This window comes from Papio anubis, chromosome 19, assembly GCF_008728515.1.
Source record: "Papio anubis isolate 15944 chromosome 19, Panubis1.0, whole genome shotgun sequence".
NCBI lineage: Eukaryota > Metazoa > Chordata > Mammalia > Primates > Cercopithecidae > Papio > Papio anubis.
Genome location: NC_044994.1, coordinates 47,266,605 through 47,291,132, shown reverse-complemented (window position 1 = coordinate 47,291,132; position 24,528 = coordinate 47,266,605). Strand labels below are relative to the sequence as shown.

Sequence of the window (24,528 nt, the reverse complement as noted above, 5' to 3'; positions counted from 1 at the left end):
TTAGGCCAATTAAATTGACTTGAAAACAATCAATGTGAGTAAATTATATAGCACAAGTGATGAACACTTAACTTAGGCATGTACATATAGAGCCAAAGCCATAAATTCTTCATAAACCTCACTGGACCATCTCACTAGAGATTGGCATGTTAGAGGCATTTTTGTTTGTTTTTTGTTTGTTTGTTTGTTTGTTTGTTTATCCAGTCAATGTTTTTTTCTGAAAGCTTGCACTGACTTTTAAAGATTTCTCTCCATTTTATTATATTTTTAAAGCTTGATGCCATTACTGCTATTACTTAGATTTTATCTTTTAAAAATTCTATCTCTGCTTCTGTTTGTGTGTTTGCATATGATGAGAAGTCAAAACTTCTGCCTGCTAAGCAAGATATAAGGCCTTCTCTCTGAACAGGGAACAATAGGATCCTCTCCATCTCTTCCTGTGAAAGTTACTTTAGAAGCTCCCATGGGACAGTAAAGATGTCTCTTGTTTTGGTTTATTCAGAGCTCCTTCTCCTTTACAACACTATAGCTATACTTGGAGAATGATTCTTTGCTCACTTTTAGACCACGTAGTTCCTATAGGAAAGAGAACCTTCCCCAGAATCAACAGTGGGCACGTGACCAGAGTGAAAGGCTCAAAAGCGATGAACTACAACTCCAGATAATTTTGCATGAGAAGGAAATAAACCTGGACCAGCTGGCAGCTGGTACCCCCTACAAGCAAGAAACTGCCTGTCCATGCAGCCAACCTCGGAGAAATGAGCCAAGATATGGGGACTGAGCCCAAATGACAATTCAGATGGTAATATCTTTCACTCTGTCTTTAATACTGGGAGGTTTTTGAGCTTCACTATTCAGAATACCCACTGTGTCTTGAACTGTTAAATTGCCTTGGGCATGATGAATTAAGAAAAATAAGCGGCCGGGCGCGGTGGCTCAAGCCTGCAATCCCAGCACTTTGGGAGGCCGAGACGGGCGAATCACAAGGTCAGGAGATCGAGACCATCCTGGCTAAGCCGGTGAAACCCCGTCTCTACTAAAAAATACAAAAAACTAGCCGGGCGAGGTGGCGGGCGCCTGTAGTCCCAGCTACTCGGGAGGCTGAGGCAGGAGAACGGCGTAAACCCGGGAGGCGGAGCTTGTAGTGAGCTGAGATCCGGCCACCGCACTCCAGCCTGGGCGACAGAGCGAGACTCCGTCTCAAAAAAAAAAAAAAAAAAAAAGCAAGCAAACTTAACTCGATTTCTTATTAATTGATGCATATGAGCAAAACAGAATTTTATTAATATCTGCTCATGCAGAGTGATGTGCTTAAATAGTGTTATTCAGGAGGCAAACACCTTGCAATAAATTTTAAGGCCATTTTTATAGCTCAATAGCTTTTTGAAGTGAATTTTAACTGTCAACACTCCTCTTCCAGTTGCAGTTGATAAACTTCAGATAGTCCATTTCCAGATAAATATGTTTCTGAGATTTTTCAAAAATAATTACTTGAAAATTTAGGTTTCACAGTGATTTTAAATCTCTCAAATTTATTACGTTAACATTTTCAATGACTTACAGAATAAAGAACTTATAGAATAATTTAAAGACTATTCTTATGCACTTCCACTGCATATGTTAAAGATACAAAATATGTGTCTAGAGTTACATGTTATTTAATTAAGTATTGAAAGATAATTCTCTTGTGTAACTTGGGATTTCCATGATATTTCAGATGAGACACTTTGTTCAGACAGCTGTGTCCTATTTTATTGCTGATTTGTATTAACCAAGTGGCACATTAGGGTATCATCAGGGAATGAGACAGAAATAAAGCCTGGGTCCCAGCTGCTCTCTGTGAACTTCCATTCTTTTCTCTCTGTGTGAGATGACACAGAGAGAGAAAAGTGAGAACAGGTCTGGAGAGGCAGTAAGTGTTGTCAAAGGCATGTGACTGTTAATATTACTTTTCTTCAAAAATTTGGAATTGGTTAGAATTAATCAGGGAAGACTCAAGGAAATAATTTTTATACAAAGTTGAAAGGACGTCCTTTCTCAGACATTTTAGTAACGGACATTACATTATCTCAGGAAGAAGGAAATACTCTGCAGAAGACAGAAAAAGATGAAATAGAGGATGAGGAACGGTATAGAAAATCAAGAAGAAGAAGAGAAAATAGAAGAGGAGAAGAAGGATGAGACAGATTGGATGCTAAAAGCAGGGAAAGAGAATGTGGTTTTGGAAAGAATCAGTCAGACTAACATAGCTTTACTCCCATTTCCAATGCTTAAAACCTTGGACAATACTTCCCTTTTTGGGCCTCCATAGTCACAACTGAAAGATAAGAAGAATGTTTATGTATTGGTTTCGTCTTAGATTGCTGATAAATAAGACATTTGAAGCATCTGCCATGGTTGCTGGCCCATAACTGTTCATAAAATGCATTGCATCTTCTCCTTATCATTAGGCAGTGTATACATATTACACGTTTAAACAACACATGCCTATTTAATACCTTTCATGTTCTTAACACTGTTTTAGGCATTGAGCATAGAACAGGGAACAAAACAAATAAGACCCCAAACTTTCATGGAGCTTACATTCTGATGGCAGAAGATAGTTATAAGCAAAATAAATCAGTATACTGTATACAAATTCGTGTAAGGTGTTGTTACTGGGGGATATATAAGAAGGAGGGGGATAGTCAGTATGGGGGAATCATTTTTTTAAAAGGGTGGTTAGGCAAAGCCTCTCTGACAAAGTGACATTTTGAAAAAGAAAAAAAAAAAAAAAACCCAAGGAAGGTGAGAGTAAAGAACATTCATCCAGGGCCAGGTTCAGTGGCTCACACCTGTAATCCCAGCACTTTGGGAGGCCGCGACGGGTGGATCACTTGAGGTCAGGAGTTTGAGACCAGCCAGGCCAACATGGTGAAATTCTGTCTCTACCCAAAATACAAAACAATTAGCCAGGCATGGTGATACACACCTGTAATCCCAGCTACTCGGAGGCTGAGACAAGAGAATCACTTGAACCTGGGAGGCAAAGGTTGGGTGAGTCGAGCACCCAGGCTGCTGCACTCCAGCCTAAGTGACAGAGTCAGACTCTGTCTCACAACAAACAAACAAACAAACAAACAAACACACACACACAAAAACAAAAAGAACATTCAGCCAGATGGAAGGGCAAGTACAAAGGCCCTGAGGCAGGAATGTGACTGGCTGATAGGTTGGGAGGACACTGTGACTGGAAGCATACAGCATGGGGAGGGAGCAAAGGACATATTTAGTAAGGCAGAGGAGGGCAAAGTAATGGCAGGCTTTCACCCTGAGTGAGTGCAGAATCCATCAGAGGAATTCTATCTGAGGAATGACATGATCTGATATATGTTTTAAGAGTATCACATTGTCTGCTGCTTTCGACCCAGCAATCCCATTACTGGGTATACACCCAAAGTAAAATAAATCGCTCTACCAAAAAGACACCTGCACTCATATGTTCACTGCAGCACTATTCACAATAGCAAAGACATGAAATCAACCCAGGTCCTATCAACAGTGGATTGGATAAAAATTATGCGATATGTATATCCCATGGAATACTATGCAGCCATAAAAAAACAAAACCACATCTTTTGCAGCAATATGGATGCAGCTGGAGGCCATTATCCTAAGTTAATTAACACAGGAACAGAAAACCAAATATCGCATGTTCTCACTTATAAGCAGGAGTTAAACACCGTGTATGCACTTGGGTACTCCCGGACACAAAGATGGGAACAATGGACACTGAGAACTCCAAAGTGGGGAGCAGAGGGTGGAGGGTAAGGTGTGAAAAACAACCTATCTGGTACTATGCTTGCTTCCTGGGCAGTGTAATCATTAGAAGCCCAAATCACAGCATCATGTAATATACCCATGTAACACATCTGCACATGTATCCTCTGAATCTGAAATGAAAAATAAAATGTTTAAAAAAAGAAAATGGAATGCACAAAGGTGAAGGCCAGGTATGCTGGCAATTGGAAATTTGGATATTATTTGAGTCCTTGGTTCAACGTACATCTGTGGATCAGAAGCAGCCTCTCTCCTTCATTCCGTGTCACTCTAACTTCTGCTTTGATTGTTTCAACCAATAACATGACTCTCCAGCCATAGGTTAGTAACGACTTTCTGTAATGTGATCAAATTAGCATACTATAGTGAACTTCCTATGGATAACTCTCCCAGTACCCTTGTCTCTGAAAACTGTCTCCCTCTCCTCTCTTTCTCATATTTCTATATGGGAGCAAACGTATTTGGGTAACATTGACCCTACCTCTGGTCACAAACAAGCATTCAGGGCCGGGCACAACCCAAGTGGCCCAATGGGCTCCTACCTATGTAATTATGAGAGTCGAGTCTGACTGTTCTCTTAAGGAGTGAATGTAAACTTGGGACATGTTTGGCATTCATTTTCCACCATGAAGACTGCAGTGGAAGAATATGGTTTCCACAGAGAGGGAAGAATGAAGCCTATGCCCAGAGGGAAGCAGGGACAAGAGAGGAGAGAGCGCAAAGTACCTGCTTCCTGGTCATTTGTGATGTCCAGCTTCCTGGGTTTCCATTAGACACCTCACAATAAATTGCCTTTTCGCTTACCTTAAGCTGGAGTTTGTTTCATTCATATGTAATATTAAAACTTTAAGAGCCTGACATGACAACAAGAAACCTAAAGTAGAATAATCACAGTGTATTATGCTATATATATATATACATACACATACACACACACACACACAAAGCCACAGCCTCCATGATTAACATTTTAAAGCTGAAGCAAAATATTTACTAATTAATGAGCTGTTAGGTGAAGCAAATTCACCACACTTAAAATGCTTCTTAGAAATGGCTATCAGAGCTGCAAAAATCACAGTAGGGGAGATGATAAAACACATTATTCAAACTCCAAAATAATTGAGATAATGATAATCATCATCTTGGTGTGTTCCCAAAAGCATTTAAAAAGCTATCATGAGGCCAGGCGTGATGGCTCATGCTTGTAATCACAGCACTTTGGGAGGCCATGGTGTGTGGATTGCTTGAGGTCCGGAGTTCAAGACCAGCCTGGCCAACATGGTAAAACCATGTCTCTAATAAAAATACAAAAAAAAAAAAAAAAAAAATTAGCCAGGCACCATGGTGCATACCTGTAATCCCAGCTACTCGGGAGGCCGAGGCAGAAGAATCGTTTGAACCCAGGAAGTGGGGGTTATGGTGAGCTGAGATCACATCACTGCTACCCAGCCTAGGCGACAGAGTGAGACTTTGTCTCAAAGGGAAAAAAAAAAGTTATTATGAGACTCTTGTCAATGTTATCCTAAGAAATCCATAATAACCCCATCATTGTGTCAGATGCCTATTTTTTTCTGTTTTCCTGCAGGGTTCTGATACTTTGTTTACATTTTTAATGGAACTAAGTTGAATACTACATGCTATATTTTCAGTTACAAATTGTAGCCTCAGCTATTGTTTACTGATTTGTTACTATGATTTTCTGAAGTTATACAAGAGTCATCTTCACTCCTATTCAGAAAATATTCAGGACGTGTATGAACAGTCCGTGTTTTATGATCAAATTTAAGGAATAGCAATTTTGAAAATCATTGTAGACATTTTCTTGGAATTTCCATTATATTTATATGACCATCAATGACAAAAATATATCAGAATAGCCAATAAGGTTATCCCTTACTGTTGTGTTATACAAGTAAAGAAATAGGAAGGAACAATGGAAGGAAGTGAAGTTTCTCAGAGTAAGTAGAATGCACTAAGTTGTTGCTGCAAAAAAAGTATCTTTTCATAGTGGCCCATCCAAAATATCTCCTACATTCAAATTTCTTTTCCTCTTCCCATTACATTTTGCAACCATGCTATCTGACTTTATTGTTAAATTTTCCAAATCTGTGCTAAAATACATTCAGTAACTTCTTGAAGTCAAATTTCAATGCATTTTATTTTGTAAACAGGACATGAAAATGACATATCAGATTGGCTTTATATTGCTATTTTGTTATAAACTTTATGGATATTAGAATAACAACTGCACCAATGTGCAGGATATTCTTTAGAATAATGAATTCGAACAGTAATTAATTTCTTTACCCTGAGCACAGTGGAATGTTAACTATTGCTGGGCATGATAGCCAACAGAAAATAATTTTTCTCATTAACTTTCTAAAACCTTACTCTTTATACTTTAGAATAAAATATCCCTATAATTAATAAATTCAAGAATGTTTAACTTTTGAACTCATTAAAATTTTATTTAAAAGCTTAGTGGGCACATTATTGTACAGGATTGGCACTTGTGCTATTTTTATGAGTATAATCGGTATCTAACATTTAACTTTTTGTGTGAAAAAAATTTCCCTGAGAAAGATGTAACATTTCAGAGTAGTCCTATCAGTAACCCCTTTTTGATCCTAAATAAACAGATATCGCAGCTACCTGATTATAATGTTTGCTCATTGGTTATATAGCTACTGCTGAACCAGCAAAGAAGTTTGTCGGCTACCATGTGTTATATGCAATGCTATAAATGTTGTAGCATGGTGCCTGTGGACAGCATACCGGGAACTCCTGCAGAAAAAGGTATGTAGGATGGAGCTAGAACCCAAATGGATGGAAGCTGCAAAAGGAAAAGCCCAAATCTAGTATCACAAGTTGAAAGTTTAAGAAGCAAATTCAAGTCCAGTCTGTGTAAGCATCAAGTTATTAGAGATTCAAATAGACAGGCAGGACTAGATGCAACCAAGATTTTGTGGAAGCAAGGATTTATAGGGTTAGGCAAACTCTCTGGACCTTGAATCATGACTAAGACTAATAAAGTGTGGTCAAATTCAGGGGCCTGCTGAGAATGAAAGCTGGCTGAACTAAGCATGAAGATCAGGGATAGGCTCCATTCTCCTCACCCACTGCCCTCTACTCTCTTCCAACTGTCAGAGAAAACTAACACTACGAACTCAAGCAGAAAGACCAGTGGGCAGGTAGTTTGGCCTTCTGTACTAATGTTAGAGACAAAGGCTGCATTGTGATACCTTCAATCAGGTAGCAGCATGGAGTAGTTGAGTATTTCCACTTCCTGCTTGGTGAGTAGGAGGGAGCCACAGCTAGCTGGCCATTTGGGCTGTCACTGGGCCTTAGAGATCAGAGATAATGTAGGGCAGCTAAGGTGAAGCCAGCTTAACCTCACCCAGTGGGTGGAAGAGACCCACACTATGCATGCCCAGCATGATCCTAATAATTTGGGTACTTCTCCCAGCCCTGCAGGTCATGGTACAACCATGGGTGTGAATATGAGGCTAAATAGAACACTGTTAATGAGCTGTTAGCCTATATGCTACTCCTAATACATAGCTCAGCATTATCCAACCTCCCAGGTGGTTTATCCAGTGGTTTGCAAACCTCAGTGTTCAGTAGAATCACCTGGAGAATTTGTTGAAACACAGATCCCTGAACCTTCTTCATAGTTTCTGATTGGGTAGGTGTTATGGGCTTATGTCCCGCCTCCCCCAAATCCATATGTTGCAATCCTAACTGCCAATATCTCAGAATATGACCGTATTTGGAGACAGGGCCTTTAAAGAGGTAATTATAGTAAAATGAAGTCATGTGAGTTGGCCCTAATCCAATAGGAAGGGTGTCCTTATTAGAAAAGGAGATTAGGAAACAGACATGTAAGTGCAGAGAGAAAAGGCCACGCGAGGACACAGTGAGGTGGAAGCCATCAAGAGAGGGGAGACACGGTGAGGGCGAAACCATCAGGATGTGGAAGACACGGTGAGGGGGAAACTGTCAGGAGAGGGGAGACGCGGTGAGGGGGAAGTCGTCAGGAGAGGGGAGACAAGGTGAGGGTGAAGCCATCAGGACGGGGGAGACACAGTGAGGGGGAGGCCATCAGGAGAGGGGAGACACAGTGAGGGCAAAGCCTTCAGGAGAGGGGAGACAGGGTGAGGGTGAAGCCATCAGGAGAGGGGAGACAGGGTGAGGGGGAAGCCGTCAAGAGAGGAGAGACACTGTGAGGGGGAAGCAGTCAGGAGAGGAGAGACAGGGTGAGAGGGAAACCCTCAGGAGAGGGGAAAGGGGAGAGAGGGTGAGAGGGAAGCCGCCAGGAGAGGGGACAGCCAAGGGCAGAGACCTCAGAAGAAACCGACCCTGCTGCCATCTTGCCTTGGACTTCCAGCCTCCAGAACTATGAGAAAGTAAATATCTGCTGTTTAAGTCACCCATCTGTAGTATTTCATTATGGAAGCCCTAGAAAATTAATGCAATAGGTCTTAGGTGGGACCCAATAATGTACATTTCTAGCAAATTCCCATTGACGCCAATATCACTGGTCTGAAGAATCGCACTCTGAGGCCCACTGACCTAGTCTTTCCAGCTGATGGAATAGCTTTCACGTCCTGGACCTTTTCACATTGCTGGGTAGATTCCTCCCTGGCTGTGCTGAACTTGAGTTTGACCATGTCCTAGAGGCATTAACTTGAGGCATTAATCTTGGGATTCTGTCTGTGTTGTGCCCCACTGAGCAGTCTTAGGGGATTTGTCCAACTCCCTTCAAGTCTCCGGATGTGGGATTCTCAATGGGATAATAGAAATTGTGTTATGCTATGGAAGTGACTGTAAATTTTTTCCAAAACCTGTACTCTTGATCTCAACACTAAGCAGCCTGTAATATAATGTAATATGTGGAAACAGGACCTGGGAATGGCACCATCAACATCTCTGGTTGATTCTTATATTTCTCAATGGTGAGGACCACAGCTACAAAATTTTAGAAGATGAAGAAATAACTGCTATTTAAAATAATCTAGAATGACATCATTGGAGACAACTAATTCTTGAAGTGTGAAAGGACTTAACTTGGCTGGGCGTGGTGGCTCACGCCTATAATCCCAGCACTTTGGGAGGCCGAGGCAGGTAGATCACGAGGTCGAGATCGAGACCATCCTGGTCAATATAGTGAAACCCTGTCTCTACTAAAAATACAAAAATTAGCTGTGTGTGGTGGTGCGCACCTGTAGTCCCAGCTACTTGGAAGGCTGAGGCAGAAGACTCACTTGAACCTGGGAAGTGGAGATTGCACTGAGCTGAGATCATACCACTGTGCTACAGCCTGGCAACAAAGCAAGACTCTGTCAAAAAAAAAAAAAAAAAAAAAAAAAAAGAAAGAAAGAAAGAAAGAAAGAAAGAAAGAAAGAAAAGGACTTAACTGTATAGAAAGTAAAGATAAAGAGATTCGAGGTAGTAGAAGTTAAGGTGAACAAAACAGAGTGGCAAGAAGTGCACGATGCCTTTAGAGACCCTGAACAGATCATTTTTATTGGAAGAGGAATGGAGAGGAAGGAAATGAGGGCAGAAAACTGGGTTAAAGCAGAAGAAGATGGCCATAAATAGAAAATAGTAATCAGTTATGGCTCCAATTTACTGAGCATTTACTAAATGCTATACTCCAGGAGGACAGAGTCATTTATCCCTAGAATCAAGCAAATTGTCTGGCAGAAAGCAGAAACTCAGTACAAATGGGCTCAGTGAAGAAATTCAAGGGCCTGTGTTAGTTGGTTTCATCAAAGGCTGTCTGCAGGTATTGTTACCTCCCTTTACAGGTTCACAGAGCTAATTAATTAACTCAAGTGTCAGACGCAGATTTGAATGCAGAACTTTGTGACTCAAAGATCAGTTGCCTTCATTCATGCCATGCTCTTCCAGCTAAGGAGTCAGATTCTTATGCTGAAGGAAGTGGAGAAACAGTAGAGGATTTGGAGCAAGAGAAATTGGGATTCAGGCAAGCTAGCCATTTTGGAAAAAAAGTTGATAAATATGGCTTTAAGGGCAAGATGCTCAAATGCTAACCCTGGAAGTACCTTAGAGAAAGGAGTGTTGATTATATTGTGAGGTATGTCGAGAAAGGACACGTGACTTATTGGTAAGAAGGAAATTGCCAGGTCAACATTAGGCTGAAGATTTTTGAAGGAAAAACTACACATACATGTATAATTATGAAAAGCTATAAATTATTCCTTGTACCTTCACTTGTACCTTGAGTTCTGTAGCAAGTTGACTTTTTAGAAGTTTTCATTGCCTGACAATATTGCTACCTTATATATTTTTTCTTTTTTTTATTGTGCTTTATGTTCTAGGGTACATGTGCATCACATGCAGGTTTGTTACATAGGTATACATGTGCCATGTTGGTGTGCTGCTACCTTATATTTTTGCCAGAAACAATCAGTGAAAGTAAGAGCTAAATTAAGAGCAAAGGAAGAAGAGAAATAAAAAGAAGGGGTGGGGGAGAGAGACGATATCACTCTATTATGTCCAAAGAAGTACTTTAAAACTAGCTAATTTTAATTAAATTCATGAAGAAACTTGTTTTTTACTATATCATAAAGGAAATAAGAAAATACACTTTGCAACTTAAATCTATGTTTCAGAAGGTAATAGGGAAAATTAAGACAAGTAGTAAACAAAGTTTATAGCTAACATTAAATACAGTCACCCTAAAGAACTGCAGCCGTGAGTACAGATAATTTACTTCCTGAGTACACAAACTGCATTTGCAGTTCTCTTCTCTGATTACGTAAAACGAAAGGTAAATTATTTCCATGCTGCACCACACATCTCTCTCAAACCCTTCCAGTTTGTATTCTAAAACTCTCCACTGAGTTTAAGTGCAGCTAGAGCTCACGCAGAGTTTGCATGCATGCTGGGCTGTAGAAATACTGCACCCATTTCTAACCCTGTAAGGATCAGTTTTCAAGTCAATACATTTTCTCATTCACTACTTGCACCCATCCCTGTACCCAAGATATCTAAGAAAACTGCAAGTTCTCTGTCCCGCACAAATACTTTCTCTTTCTTCTCACTCACTGTTAATTAATTACCATTCTTGATGCCCTTCTTTGTTTAAACAGACAAAAATTCAAATCTTCAATCCTGTAACATTTAATGCATTTTATCAAAAAGTTATTGTAAATTTGAGGATTTCTCTCACACCTCCCAGAATGTATACAAATAAAGCATGCATCTAAGCACCATATTTTTATATGTGATCTATGTTATTATGGCCAGATTTATTTATTATTTTAATTTTTTTTTTTTTTTTTTTTGAGACCAAGACTTGTTTTGTCACCCAGACCCAACACAGTGGTGCCATCTGGGCTCACTGCAACCTCTGCCTCTCGGACTCAGGAGATTCTCCTGCCTTAGCCTCCTGAGTAGCTGAGACTACCAGTGCGTGCCACCATACCCAACTAATTTTTGTATTTTTAGTAGAGATGGGGTTTCGCCATGTTGGCCAGGCTAGTCTCAAGTGATTCACCAGCTTCGGCCTCCCAAAGTGCTGGGATTACGGGCATGCCTGACCACGCCAGACCTGAGATTTATCCGTTCATCAAACCTTCACTGTGTGACTGACATGGAGCTGGAGATAGTCTAGGCATTTTGGTCATGAACATGAATAAGACTCCAAAGGTGTTCACAGTCCAAGAGGCGGGCACACAAACCAACAACTGTAGAACATTGTTGACATGGCCCACACAGAAATCCACACAGGGTATCATGGCAGTACCCACTAGAATCTATCCTCTGTGAGGATAAAGAAGTTGTCTGTTTTGTGCACTGCTGGTTTTGCAATCTCCTAAAATGAGTGATGACTACTCTCTTCTGGATAGTCCTTATTATGATTCATTCAACCACAAGAGATGGAGGTTTCAGGAAACCAGGGTTAGAAACAGACCAGCTGGTTGGGCTTTACTGACCCCTGTTGCCTACACAACTCAGGGCTCAGTAATACTCACTATGAATCAGGCTGCTCCTGCTTTCTGCCTGAAGGTCAGAGGCTTGATTTTATTGAGGCCTCAGAAAAAGTTTGGTTTACTCGGTAGATGGGGTGGAATAGAAAAGTGTGGGGAAGAGGTGGTGGGCGCCTCTGCCTGTAGCGAGGCTTTGCCTGCCTGAGCAGGAGACCATTTCTAGGATTATGGGCAAATTTCTTTCCTCATCAGAAACACTAACAGGCCAGTTTCTATCATTTTCTAAAAAAAAAAAAACCCACTGTCAAGCAAATTCAATTTAATTTGCAAACAAATCGGATTTATACACAGGAATTTGCAGATTCTACATGTTCTGATTTTTGTACAACTCCAGCATCTTTTCCACAAGAGATTTTTGGTGGAGATGCCAGCAAGTCTTATAATTTTCCCATGATTATCTTATGACATCACTACACTTCCTGGTGCCTGGTGCACTGCAAGGCACCTGGATGCCCAGTAGGTGCATGATGTTGAATGACAGTGCCAAGGCTGACCATACACTGGTATAAGTGATGGGTGCATTAGCAAGAGATTGGGGAATGGTACAAATTGGCTAGGTGACAAAGAGGGGAGTTTCACAAACATTTCAGGAAGAGGCAGCAGCGTGAGCAAGAGCTCTGAGTTGAGGCAGCATAGACACGGAGGAAATTATAAGTAGTTTCATGGGAGAGGGATGTAGAAGTTGATGAAGGGATAGACAAAGTTAGATCACACGAACCATTATGTGTCAGACTCAATTCACTGCAGCAGATATTTATTCTGGGGTCAGACTCCAATTGGTACATATGCATTAGTGGCATCCTGAAGGCCAGGAGGCAAAACATGACAATTGACAGAAATAGGAAGAGTTTCCGCGTGATGAAATGACCAGTTTGTAGCCTGAGGCAGCAGACTTTTGGAGACAAATCTCTGGACACATTTTCCTTGGCAATATCATGCCAAGAGGACAAAACTTAGGCCAAGAAATCCACCCTGTTCTCTGGAAGAGTAATGGCTGGAATATTGTTAATTTGGCATCAATTCCAGATTTAAGAATAAGGTCTGAAGTGCAGCTGCTCCATTCTATCATTTAGCTAATGGAAGCTTGAGGATTTGCCAGACATTGTTTCTGGGTCTTACGCAATTTCAGAGCTGCTTCATGTTGATGCTGTGGTCATGGCCTCTAGGAAGACGCCACACCAAAGAAGGGGAGACACAGTCCCAAGTTGTGCCTGGGTGAGAAGCTGAACACCTGCTCCGAGGTCAGGTTCTCTGAGAAAGCAGTGGGAAGGACAGAGGTCAAGTTCCTCCCAGGATGCAAAAGCAGTGACTGATAGCTCCCGACAACACACAGGCTTTTTTCTGTTTATTCATTCATCCACTGAGCAGATATTAATTAGGTGCCAAGCATTTTTAAGGTATAGTTCTAGGTTCAGGGCTCAGGAGATGCAGCAGTGAGCAAAACACAAGCAACCTCTGATTCTGTGAGGGGAGGCTGAGAATATACAAATAAATATCAGCTATTTCAGATAGAGGAAAGCTCTGTAAAGAAAACAAAGCAGGATAACAGGATAGAGAATGACCAAGAAAAAAGAAAAGATGCTATTCTACTGGCTTGAACAGTTGTTGAACAGTGTTTCTTTATTATAGAATATAAATGAAAGTGGAAATGAACAGTCTTCACCTCTCTGGGTTGTAAAGGGAATTAAAAGGAATGTGTTTATGAAAGACTTAGCTATCTATCTAAAATGCAATAAGCATCAATAATCAGTTGCTTACATTTTTACTGCCAGTTTTTAATGAGGATGAGGATATTCTAGAGGTTAAGCTCTCTTAACAGTAGTCAGGAGAACTGGCTTCAAAGCCTGCCAAATGTTCTGTGTTTGGATTCTGGTTCTACCCTGAAAACCCATGTAACCTGAGTCAGTTACTTTATCTCTATGAGCTTCTGTTTTCTTACCAATAAAACGGAATAATAATAGTACCTTCTTTGTCAAGTTGTTGGAAGGATTATTGAGATTACACATCAAAAGGGCTTGATTCAGTGACTGGCACAGAATAGACACTCAACATAAGTTACCTGTTAACATGTTAATATTTTTGGAAAATTTTCCCAACATTAAAATCAACCTTCTAGGGTTATAATTGTTTCTGAATAATAATACACGATTTCTTCTCTCTTACCATCACTTGTTGGAGGAGGTAGAGTAGAATGCTGGTTGAGGGTATAAATTGGCAGGGATGCCGTGTGTGTTAGCTACTCAGTTATATAGTTTCTTGAAGGCATCTCTTGTTACTATTTGAAGACAATAATCTGATAGGAAAAAATCAGAAGTTGTATTTAGTTAAATTAATTAACCTATTCTGGCTGTAGAAAGTAGATTGTCTCAGCTGGTGCGGTGTCTCATGCCTGTAATCCCAGCACTCTGGGAGTCCGAGGCAGGTGGATCACGAAGTCAGGAGTCCAAGACCAGCCTGGACTTGGTGAAGATGGTGAAACCCCACCTCTTCTAAAATACAAAAATTAGCCGGGTGTGGTGGCAGGTGCCTGTAATCCCAGCTTCTCAAGAGGCTGAGGCAGAGAATTGCTAGAACACGGAAGGTGGAGATTGCAGTGAGCCAAGATCACGCCACTGCATTCCAGCCTGGGTGACACAGTGAGACTCTATCTCAAAAAAAAAAAAAAAAAAAAAAAAGGAAGAAAGTAGATTGTCTCTTGCTTTATGTCTCTGTGTCCTCTGCTAGAATGTGAATCCTCATGGCAAATAATCCTTCTTATTCATGTGTATCTATAATATCTAAGACAGTGCCTGGCAGAGTTATGTGCTTGGAAGATAGGGCTACCTGTGAAAAAATTCACAGAAAAAGACTAAAGACTATCATACTGCATCATACAATGAAACTAATTCATGACCATGGCAATACCTCCATCCCTTTCCTTTGCAGAAGCTTTGTGGGTGGTTTCCTTTTGGGAAAATCAGGCCAAATTCATCTCTACCCTTGGTGCAGCCACTCTGCCTCTACAGCCCCTTCACCAAGGCAGCATGCCATGGTTGCTGAGCTTCTATTTGGAAGGTACATCAAGAGCATCTTTGAAGAGAATGGGCATCCCTGTATTGAATGATGACCTTAGTAACAGGAAAATTTTGATCCCTCTAGCTGTTTACTTGAGTCTAAAAACATTTATTTCCTTTAGTGCTTTAGAAAATGAAATTTCAAAGCTAATGTCTGCTCAATTTAATTAAATGCAGGACAGAAATATGAGATGGCCTTTGCCAAATGAACCAAAAAAGGACTGGTGAAGGGAGGAAGAAGAAGAAGAAGAAGAAGAAGAAGAAGAAGAAGAAGAAGAAGAAGAAGAAGAAGAAGAAGAAGAAGAAGAAGAAGAAGAAAAAGAATAAAGGAGGAGGAGGAGGGAGGAGGAGGAGGAGGAGGAGGAGGGAGGAGGAGGAGGAGGAGGGAGGAGGAGGGAGGAGGAGGGTGATGAGGAGGAGGAGAAAGAAGAAGGAAGAGGAGGAGGAGGAGAAGGAGGTGGAGGAGGAGGAGGAGAAGAAGAAGAAGAAGAGGAAGAAGAGGAAGAAGAGAAGGAAGAAGAGGAAGAAGAAGATGAAGAAGAAGAGGAAGAAGAGGAAGAGGAAGAAGAAGAAGAAGAGGAGGAGGAGGAGGAAGAAGTAGTATTGGCATAGCAATTGATCTATTGCTTTAAAAACATTCTGAAGATACACTGGATTTGAAAGTGCATGTAGATACAGTCATCAAGTACAAAATGTGTGAAAGGAGCACTGAATTAAATTCTGTAGCAAATTGATATTATTCTTCCAGACAGCAAAGGGAAAGTTGTACAAAGAAAGGAGGAAACAGATGAAAGCATGAAGGAGGACATGTAATGCAATATACAAGGTAGGTATAGCCTGATGATTATACCAAGTACATCCCTAATGAAAGCTTGTTAAATAAGTGAATGAATAAGAAGCATGGCTTATAGGATTGATTATGCAAGAGATTCAATATTAAATGTAACATCTTAAGGGTTTATTTAATAATTAATAAAAGAGATTGGGTTTGGAGTAAGGATTTTAACTGTCTTAAGTCAATGTAATTAGTTCAAGGCAAAATGTCTCTTGTTTTCACACTGGATGTCTATTTGAAATTTGGCTGCATATAATGATTAAAACGAAAGATCTCACATTTTGATTCAAATTGCTGTGTGGAACGATAGGAACAATCAACATGGATAAGCCTAGAGGCCAATACAGAATTAAGGATGAGCCACCACAACATTCTCTTTTCTCCAGCAGAGGCAGGAGAGCTCTAATTCCCAGGCTTCATTTGCACATGCTGTTATTCACAGATGAATAAAGTGTGCCACTTTGTTAGTCACCCCCTGGGTCCATAGCACATAAGCACAGACAGGAAATGGTCCAAAAACCATTGGCATCTAACCCATGATACATTATGTTACTAAATATCTGGCATGAAAATTGGCTAAACCTCATCAGGCAGTTGCCAAATGTCATTTAACAAAGCAGTCCCTATCCAGGACCTCTATGTGACTGTACTGATAATATTGTCACTAGAGGTGAAGAGACACAGTCCCTAAAGAAACTCATCATTAGAAATAAACATGGCAGCTCACCAAAAAGCAAAACCAACATGAAGAAATTAAAGAGGAGCTTTTCAGTAAACCAGTGTGTTTGTGTAGGTTGCATGTGTGTGAGTCAATGCGTTCAAATGTGAAAGTCTTTATTCCATTAAGTAATAGAGATGATATATTTTTCTCTTAACTGTCTAAAGTAGTGACTAGGCTTCGTCAACATCATAAATAAAACAAATACTCATTCTTGCTTGTGGTCTTCAGATCACAGTGTCCAAGGCTGCTTGGGTTTTGTCCTTTCTTCTAACGATTTTGGAAAAACTGAGTGAAGATTTCTCCTTAACCTGGCTTCTTTGTAAGTAGAAATATCCCCTACTACCTTCCAAGCATGAAGTCAAATGTGAGTTTTTAAAGAGAAGTGAAGGAGTTCTTTTGATGAACTTTTTTCTTTACAAAGTCTTTTTACAGCAATCACACACACACACACACACACACACACACACACACACACACAAAGCTATCAGCTCTATCACCATAATACCCCCTTTATATTTCCAACCTTGATTTCTCACTTCAACTCCAAATTTCCAAATTATCATCTAATATTAGGCAATTCAAAATGAAATGTGTCCAATGTTGGGCTCATTGTCACTCTACCCTTAGAAATGTTTACCTCACTCCGACTTCTTGTCATGAATGGCACAGATATGAGTCCAGTCACAATCTAGCCAAGACCCTGAGACATTAGACTCTTCAGTATCCTTCAACTTCCACACAAGTTCTGTTAAAAACTCATGTTGTTGCAAATTCACCAAATTGTATACATTAAATACGTGCAGCTTTTTGTATATCAATGCTTCAATACAACTGTTTATGAAAACCAGTTAATGTTGATCTTATCTACAAAAATGACTCTTTTTTCAGTGTCTTCTTAGCCACACTAACTGTTATTGCTTTAGCCAGAAGTCAGCATTTTCTGGGTAGTGGCAAAAAATACACATTGGTCTTTCTTGCTCACCCCATCTTACTGCAATCTAATCCATCCGCCATCCTCGTGCTGCATGGAGCCTTCAAAATACACATCTGTTCATATCTAGCCACTCCTGAAGACCCTCCAGTTTAACAAGAAAGGGACAGAAAGTAAATGAGAAAAACTAGTGTCTTTGCTCCTAGAATTAACATATAAATATAATGCATTTCAAATTTGAACCCAAAAAAGATTTTTTGAATTGAATCAAATGATGCTGATGTTCATAATGGGATAAAAAGGGCTGGAGAAAATGTTGAAAAACAGAGAGGGATATTCTTTATCTAATACTAGAAAGTACTATACATCTGCTATTAAACAACATGGTATAGCAATAGAAAAAAAAATCAAAGAAACAGAATTGAGACTAGAAATAGATCAAAGAGTAGTGGTCCCCAACATTTTTGGCACCATGGACTGGTTTTGTGGAAGACAATTTTTTCCTGTTGGTTCGGGGTGGTTTGGGGGTGACTCAAGTCCATTACATTTACTGTGCACTTTATTTTGATTATTATTACGTTGCACTAGATAATGAAATAATTATACAACCCACCATAATGTAGAATCAGTAGGAGCCCTCAGCTTGTTCTCCCGTAATGGTCCCCTCTGTGGGTGATGGGAGACAGTAACGGATCATCAGGCATTAGATTATCATAAAGTGTACACTTTTAGATCCCTCAAATGCACAGCTCACAACAGGGTTCGTGATCCTATGAGAATCTAATGCCACTGCCAATCAGAGAGGAGGTGGAGCTCAGGCAGTAATGCAAGTTATAGGGAGTGGCTGTAAACACAGACGAGGCTTTGCTCATTCACCCTCCACTCACTTCCTGCTATGTGGCCCTGTTCCTAACAGGCCACAGACCAGTAGAAGTCCATGTCCCAGGTGTTGGCAATTCCTGTCTTAGAACATAGAACTTAGTGTATGATGGCCAGGTGTGGTGGCTCACACGTGTAATTCCAGAACTTTGGGAGGCCAAGGTTGGTGGATCACTTAAGGTTGGGAGTTTCAGACCTGTATTGCCAACATAGTAACACCCAGTCTCTACTAAAAAGACAAAATATTAGCCAGGCATGGTGGTGCACACATGTAATCCCAGTTACTCAGGAGGCTGAGGCAGGAGAATCACTTGAACCCAAGAGGCAGAGGTTGCAGTGAGCCAAGATTGCACAATACAGCCTGGGAGACAGCAAGACTTTATCTCAAGCAAAAAACAAAAAATAAAAGAAGAACTTAGCATATGATAACAGTTTTATTTAAATTCAGTGGAGGAAAAATGTGGTTTATTTAATAGATAGTATTGGTCCAATGGACTGTTTAACTAGAAAAAAAATGAAACCAGACCCCTGGTTTACGTTATATAATACAAAAACAAATACCACATGGATTAGAAACTTAATCATGTATATAAAACCTTAAAATCCTGCAAGAATATCTAAGTAATCACATGGAAGGCCTTCTTAACCGCAACTGGAAACCCTAATAGTATAAGCAAAAAGATACCAGATAAAGTTAGATCTTTTGTATGGCAAAATATGCTACTAACAAAATCATAGACTTTGAATAAATATTACTATTGCAGAGGATAGAAAAGAGCTCTCAAAAATTAGCAAAAATAAAAAAATAAAAACAAGACGGACAAACAAAAGAGGCTATTTCTAGAAGATCAAATTGAAATGGTAAAGAAATATACTTTTAAAAAGATGTTCTTATGTAATCATCAGATGGCATTTTACACACAGTGGACTGCCCCAGACAGATGTGAGCCGTGGAATCAAAGGAAATTATTTTGGAATTTTAAGGATTACCCTATTGGATTTCTGACTTGCATGGGGTCTATAACTCCTTTCTTTTGGCCAATTTATCCTATTTGGAATGGGTGTATTTATCCAATGGCTGTACCTCCGTTGTATTTTGGAAGTAACTAACTTGCTTTGATTATACAGGCTCATAGACAGAAGAGACTTGCCTTGTCTCAGATGAGACTATGGACTGTGGACTTTTGAGTTAATGCTGCAATGAGTTAAGACTTTGGGGGACTTTTGGGAAGGCATGATTGGTTTTGGAACGTGAGAAGAACATGAGATTTGGGAGGGGCTGGGGTGGAATGATATGGTTTGGCTCTGTGTCCCCACCAAACCTCACCTCGAATTGTAATCCCCATAATCCCTACATATCAAAGGGAGGACCAGGTGGAGTCAATTGGATCATGGGCGCAGTTTCCCCATGCTGTCCTTATGATAGTGAATGAGTTCTTATGAGATGTGATTGTTTTATAAGTGTCTGTCATTTCCCCTGTTGGACTCACCTTGTCCTGGTGCCCTGTGACAAAGGTGCCTGCTTCTCCTTTACCTTCCACCATGATTGTAAGTTTTCTGAGGCCTCCCCAGCAATACAGAACTGTGAGTCAATTAAACCTCTTTCCTTGATAAATTACCCAGTCTCAGCTATTTATTCATGGCAGTGTGAGAATAGACAATAAATCCTGAGAAAAACATGAGAGGTTGCTGACACTGATTACCTTGAGAAAGTAGTTTAGTAATGACAATGAAGAGGCAAAGGTGGAATCAAATAAGGAAAGCCTGCATATGACCACTTTTAGTCATATGAAAATTATATATCTATACATAAAGAGTAGGAAAAAAAGTTGCAAGTTACCAATGGCTCTTCAGTACCTTTGAACAATGATTTTTTTAAATTAAAATTTGTTTGCCATTCAATACCTTTCACAATGCAGCCATTGCCACATATTGCTACTTCCAGCCACAAGCCACATATTGCTACATTTTACAAACATCTTTGTGCTTTATCCATAGGAACATTTTTGTGTTCCCATAACACAGCCCATTATCTAATCCCCTCTTTTGGATTTGCTGTTATATCTGAAAAGATTCCCTTTTTAATTACCTAATAAATTTCTACTCATCCCACAAATGCGAGCCCAAGTTTTACCTCCTCCAGGTATCCACCCACTCTCCCCATATCTTCCTTGTCTCTCCTCTGCATTGGCCCCTACTAGACAGTACTGTAATTATTGCTGTCCCCATCTTTCCTCTCCAAGTCTCTATTAGCTGAGATTCTTGGAAGAAGGGACTCTCTCTTATTTATTACTATATCCCTGATCATTATTTAATTTTCCCACTACCTCCCCCAACACAAGCATTCCCCAAGATGATTCTAGGTAACTTTACGGAACAAACATCCCTTTACAATCTGATTACTTGCTGGAGATAGGTTGATCTCATTGAGTCCACACAATAAGCAGAACTCAAGTCACACAATTATAACAACATTCCACGTGTCAAGGGTGGCATTTATGCTTATTTTGTGTAAATTGTGGAAAACAGGCAAAATAATCAAGGTTTGACTTCAGCTGGTTGTGGACAGACCACATGGAATGAAATCAGTATATATTAAATAAGATAAACATTGAAGATAAACAACATCATTGACGTCATACTATTATTCATGGTCATCATCTAAGCACAAAAGTGAAGTGATTTTCTAATTGTGTTTATGAACACCTTGGTACGAAGAGTCCTTTCCTACATTATTTTTAGTTGTATCTTGCTTTTCAAAAAGAGTCACTAATTAATCACCATCTACTGGTGGTATCTCAAAAATACAGAGTTGAATAACTATGGCAATTAAATACCCTCATGACCATTACCCTACCTGAGAACTATACTATGACCTTTAGCCATTTTAGTTAAAAGAGCTGTATAACTCCTGAAAAATCAATACAGCCCACCACACATTGGCATGAGCTACTGGGTAAACAGTTGTGTGTGGAGTTATTTGCCTTTCCATGTTATTTGCCCAAGCAAAAACCTGTTTTAGGAGTATTAGAGCAAACATTTAGGAGGGCAAATGGAGAAGGTATTTGGGTGTTTCATTCTTGTAAGCAATCTGTTAAAAATGCAAGATAAAAGAAAGGAAAATCTTTGGTTCCTAGGGTGGGAAAATCTGTAATTGACTAAAATTTCCCTACCTTCCTCCCTATGTGTTTAGAGCTCAAATTTGTGGTCACTCACAAACTTAGTGAATTGGATGGTCCTCAAAAGTTCCTGGTCAGCTTTGACCAAATGCCTGCATTCTTGTCATTTGGCACAATTTAAGGAGGAGCCAAAACTGAACCAGTCATAATCTTCCACAAGGCTCCATTAGAAAAGTCACATTACAATGCATTAGCGATGACTAAGCTCCATACATCACATTAAAAATTCCCTAGGCAGCCATTGTTTCCTCACTTCAGAATGAATAACAGAAATGACATTTCACAACTAACAACCTGAGTTTATTATCTCTAGGGAACCAGCACAGAAACTACCAGAGGGGATATGCAACATCAGCCAGTCATTTTCAGGAGTTCCTCACCATAGATTACTAATATTTCATTCACTACGCCTATGTCTTTAGGCATATTTCACGGATTTGTATGCAGAGGTGAAGCCCGACTAAAATGTAAAGAATCTGCATTGCAGAAACATAAACATTAGATCTAGGAGGTATTTTAGCACTTATTTAATCTAATCTCTTCATTATATAAATGGGAATACACACCAAAACAAAACAAAAAACAAAACAAAACAAAAAGGAGATGTGGAGACCTTCAATGATCTGCTCAAATTTTAAGGCAATTGAAGGCAAAGCCAGAAATGAAACCCAGGTCTCCCAAATCCTAACCTGATTCTCTTTGCATATGCCTGCCTGCTTCTACTCAACTGCAAAACAACCTCTTTAGCTTCGATTTACAGGGCCATCACTGTCCTTTCACTCATCCATAATGACTCCATTTACTGTGTTTCCTGTTGACTTTGCTTTATATTTATTTCTATTATTTCCTGCTTTGATTATTTCTGGAGGGTCTACCATGAAGATGATGAAGTAGTAAGCTGGAAGAAAGTCATATGTTATTCCATGTAACAATTACAAATCTCAGACTGAACTCCAGGAATTCTCAGGCAATTCTGGACGTGTGATTGTTGCCCATTCATTCTAAAAATGTGTCTTCACCAAAAAGTTGGTGTTTTAAAAATAAGTTTGGAAAACTATAATTTCATCTAGAAGAAATTAATGTCCTGCTGTAAATACATTGGTTTAACTTTAACTCAGAATTTCCCAAATATATTTGAATATGGAAACTCTTCTTGTGTGTACCTAAGTTTCTGAAACAACTAACCTTCCACAAAACAAACATTAGTAAGTTGCTTTATCACAGTGAGCAATGGGGTGTGGGCCAATATCTCCTCCTTCAATACTTTGTTTTACTAAAAAGAATTTACAAAATGTTTCCTGTAGGCAGCTCATTGTGTGGTTGAAGTGGGTATGGGGAAAGGAAAGGGAGAAGGAGATATAAGAAGTTAAAAATGACTCTGGATTTCTTGAGTTTATAATTGTATTGGGTATAAACAAGACATGCAACAAGTAAGCAAAACCCTAAGGCAGTAAATAATTCAGTGTCCAGTATCTCCATAAGGTACAGATGAAGGCACTGGGATTTTTCATTTGAACTTAACTGGAACAAAGCATATTTTAAATTAGATCCTGAAGGACATACAGAAATGAAAGTGCCTGGCACAAAGTTGACCAATGCATATTTGCTTAACAAATGAAGGACATTCTGGGTTAGGGAACAGCACGAACAATATCTTGAAGTCAAATGGAATGAAACATGTTATTCATGGGAATGTAGAACCTAGGGTGTCTGGGACAGGAGTGAGGGTGAGCATTGGCTCCAGGGGATGGGAAATTAAGATCAGAGAGGGGCCGGGCACAGTGGCTCACATCTGTGATCCCAGCATTTTGGGAGACTGAGGCAGCAGGATCATTTGAAGTCAGGAGCAAAATAAAGATTGAAGTGGAGGAATTTAAGCAGAATGTAAAAATCGTTATGCTAATGAGAACTCCAGAATCTTCCCAAAATCATTTTTTTATTTTTATTTTTATTTTTGGGTTTTTTTTGTTTTGTTTTGTTTTGTTTTTCCTTTTCATCCCTAGCATCTTACAACCTGCCTGGGCATGAAATAGGAATTCAAAAAATGTTAGTTAATTAAAATAACAAATGAGCACGAATAAAAGAAGCACAGTGGAGAAGAACTGGAGAATTTCTGTTTGGGAAGTAAAATGACACAAGCAGTCTTTTTCAAAAACATTTCTGGTTGGTGATGTCTGATGGGAGTTGAATCGTGAGATGCTACAGACAGCATGCAGCAGTTAGAAGACAAAGTTTGGAGTTTAGGACAAACACCTTCCCTGGGGTAGATAAATTTGAAATGCATTTTGAAAGAAGAATCAATAAGCCCGAGGAACAATGAAATAAAAGGGACAATGGAAAAACAGCATCCAAGTTTAGACTTAAGATAGTGGTAGGGTCAGTCACAGAGAAAGGAAAATTCTAAGAGGGAATAGGATTCGTAGAGGTATTCTATGTTGGGAAATAATGACAAATATCCAAAGGGAGATGTTCTGTCACCTAATGGTGGCATAGGGAAGGCACAACTACTCAAATAGCTACTCTCACATCTTAGCCTATTTCCCAAATGATATATGGATATGATTATTATCATCCCCATTGTGCAGACGAGAAAAGTGAGTGGCAGAGATATCAGATGTTTGCTTTAAAATACACTCACTCAACAGGGAGTATGGCTAAGACTTTAATTCCTACAATATTTACAATATTGCATTTCAGGAGATACAGAATTGAATTACAAAGTCTGGTCAGAGACAGAGTATTGAAATTTACCCATATGCATATGAGAGTTGAAGTAGCAAAATAATGCTTATTCCTTGAGCATTTAACCAAGTTTGATGGGTGTTCATTAGGTGTCTGGTCTGTGCTTGGCTCTGTGGCAAAATGAGGCAATGCAAAGATGGTAAACACAGGGTCAATGACATCTAGGGAAAGCTAGGAGGAAGAAAGAGGAATCCATAAACAAACTGCAGTAATAAAAATCAAGAACTACTGCTTCATAAGTATCTACTACAGGCAAGACAGAGAATAGTCTCCTGAAAAGAAATGTGTGCATGAGAAAGAACAACGTTCAGACATCAGAGCTGGCAGAGAGATGACTTGATTAGAGGTGAC

General features: G+C 39.6%; 1 protein-coding gene across 3 annotated transcripts in view; it reads right to left on the bottom strand.

The window, feature by feature from the left end:
• Window positions 1-24,528, bottom strand: part of RAB27B (RAB27B, member RAS oncogene family) — a 162,614-nt gene that overhangs the window by 96,384 nt on the left and 41,702 nt on the right. The gene's annotated exons all lie outside the window — the stretch shown is intronic.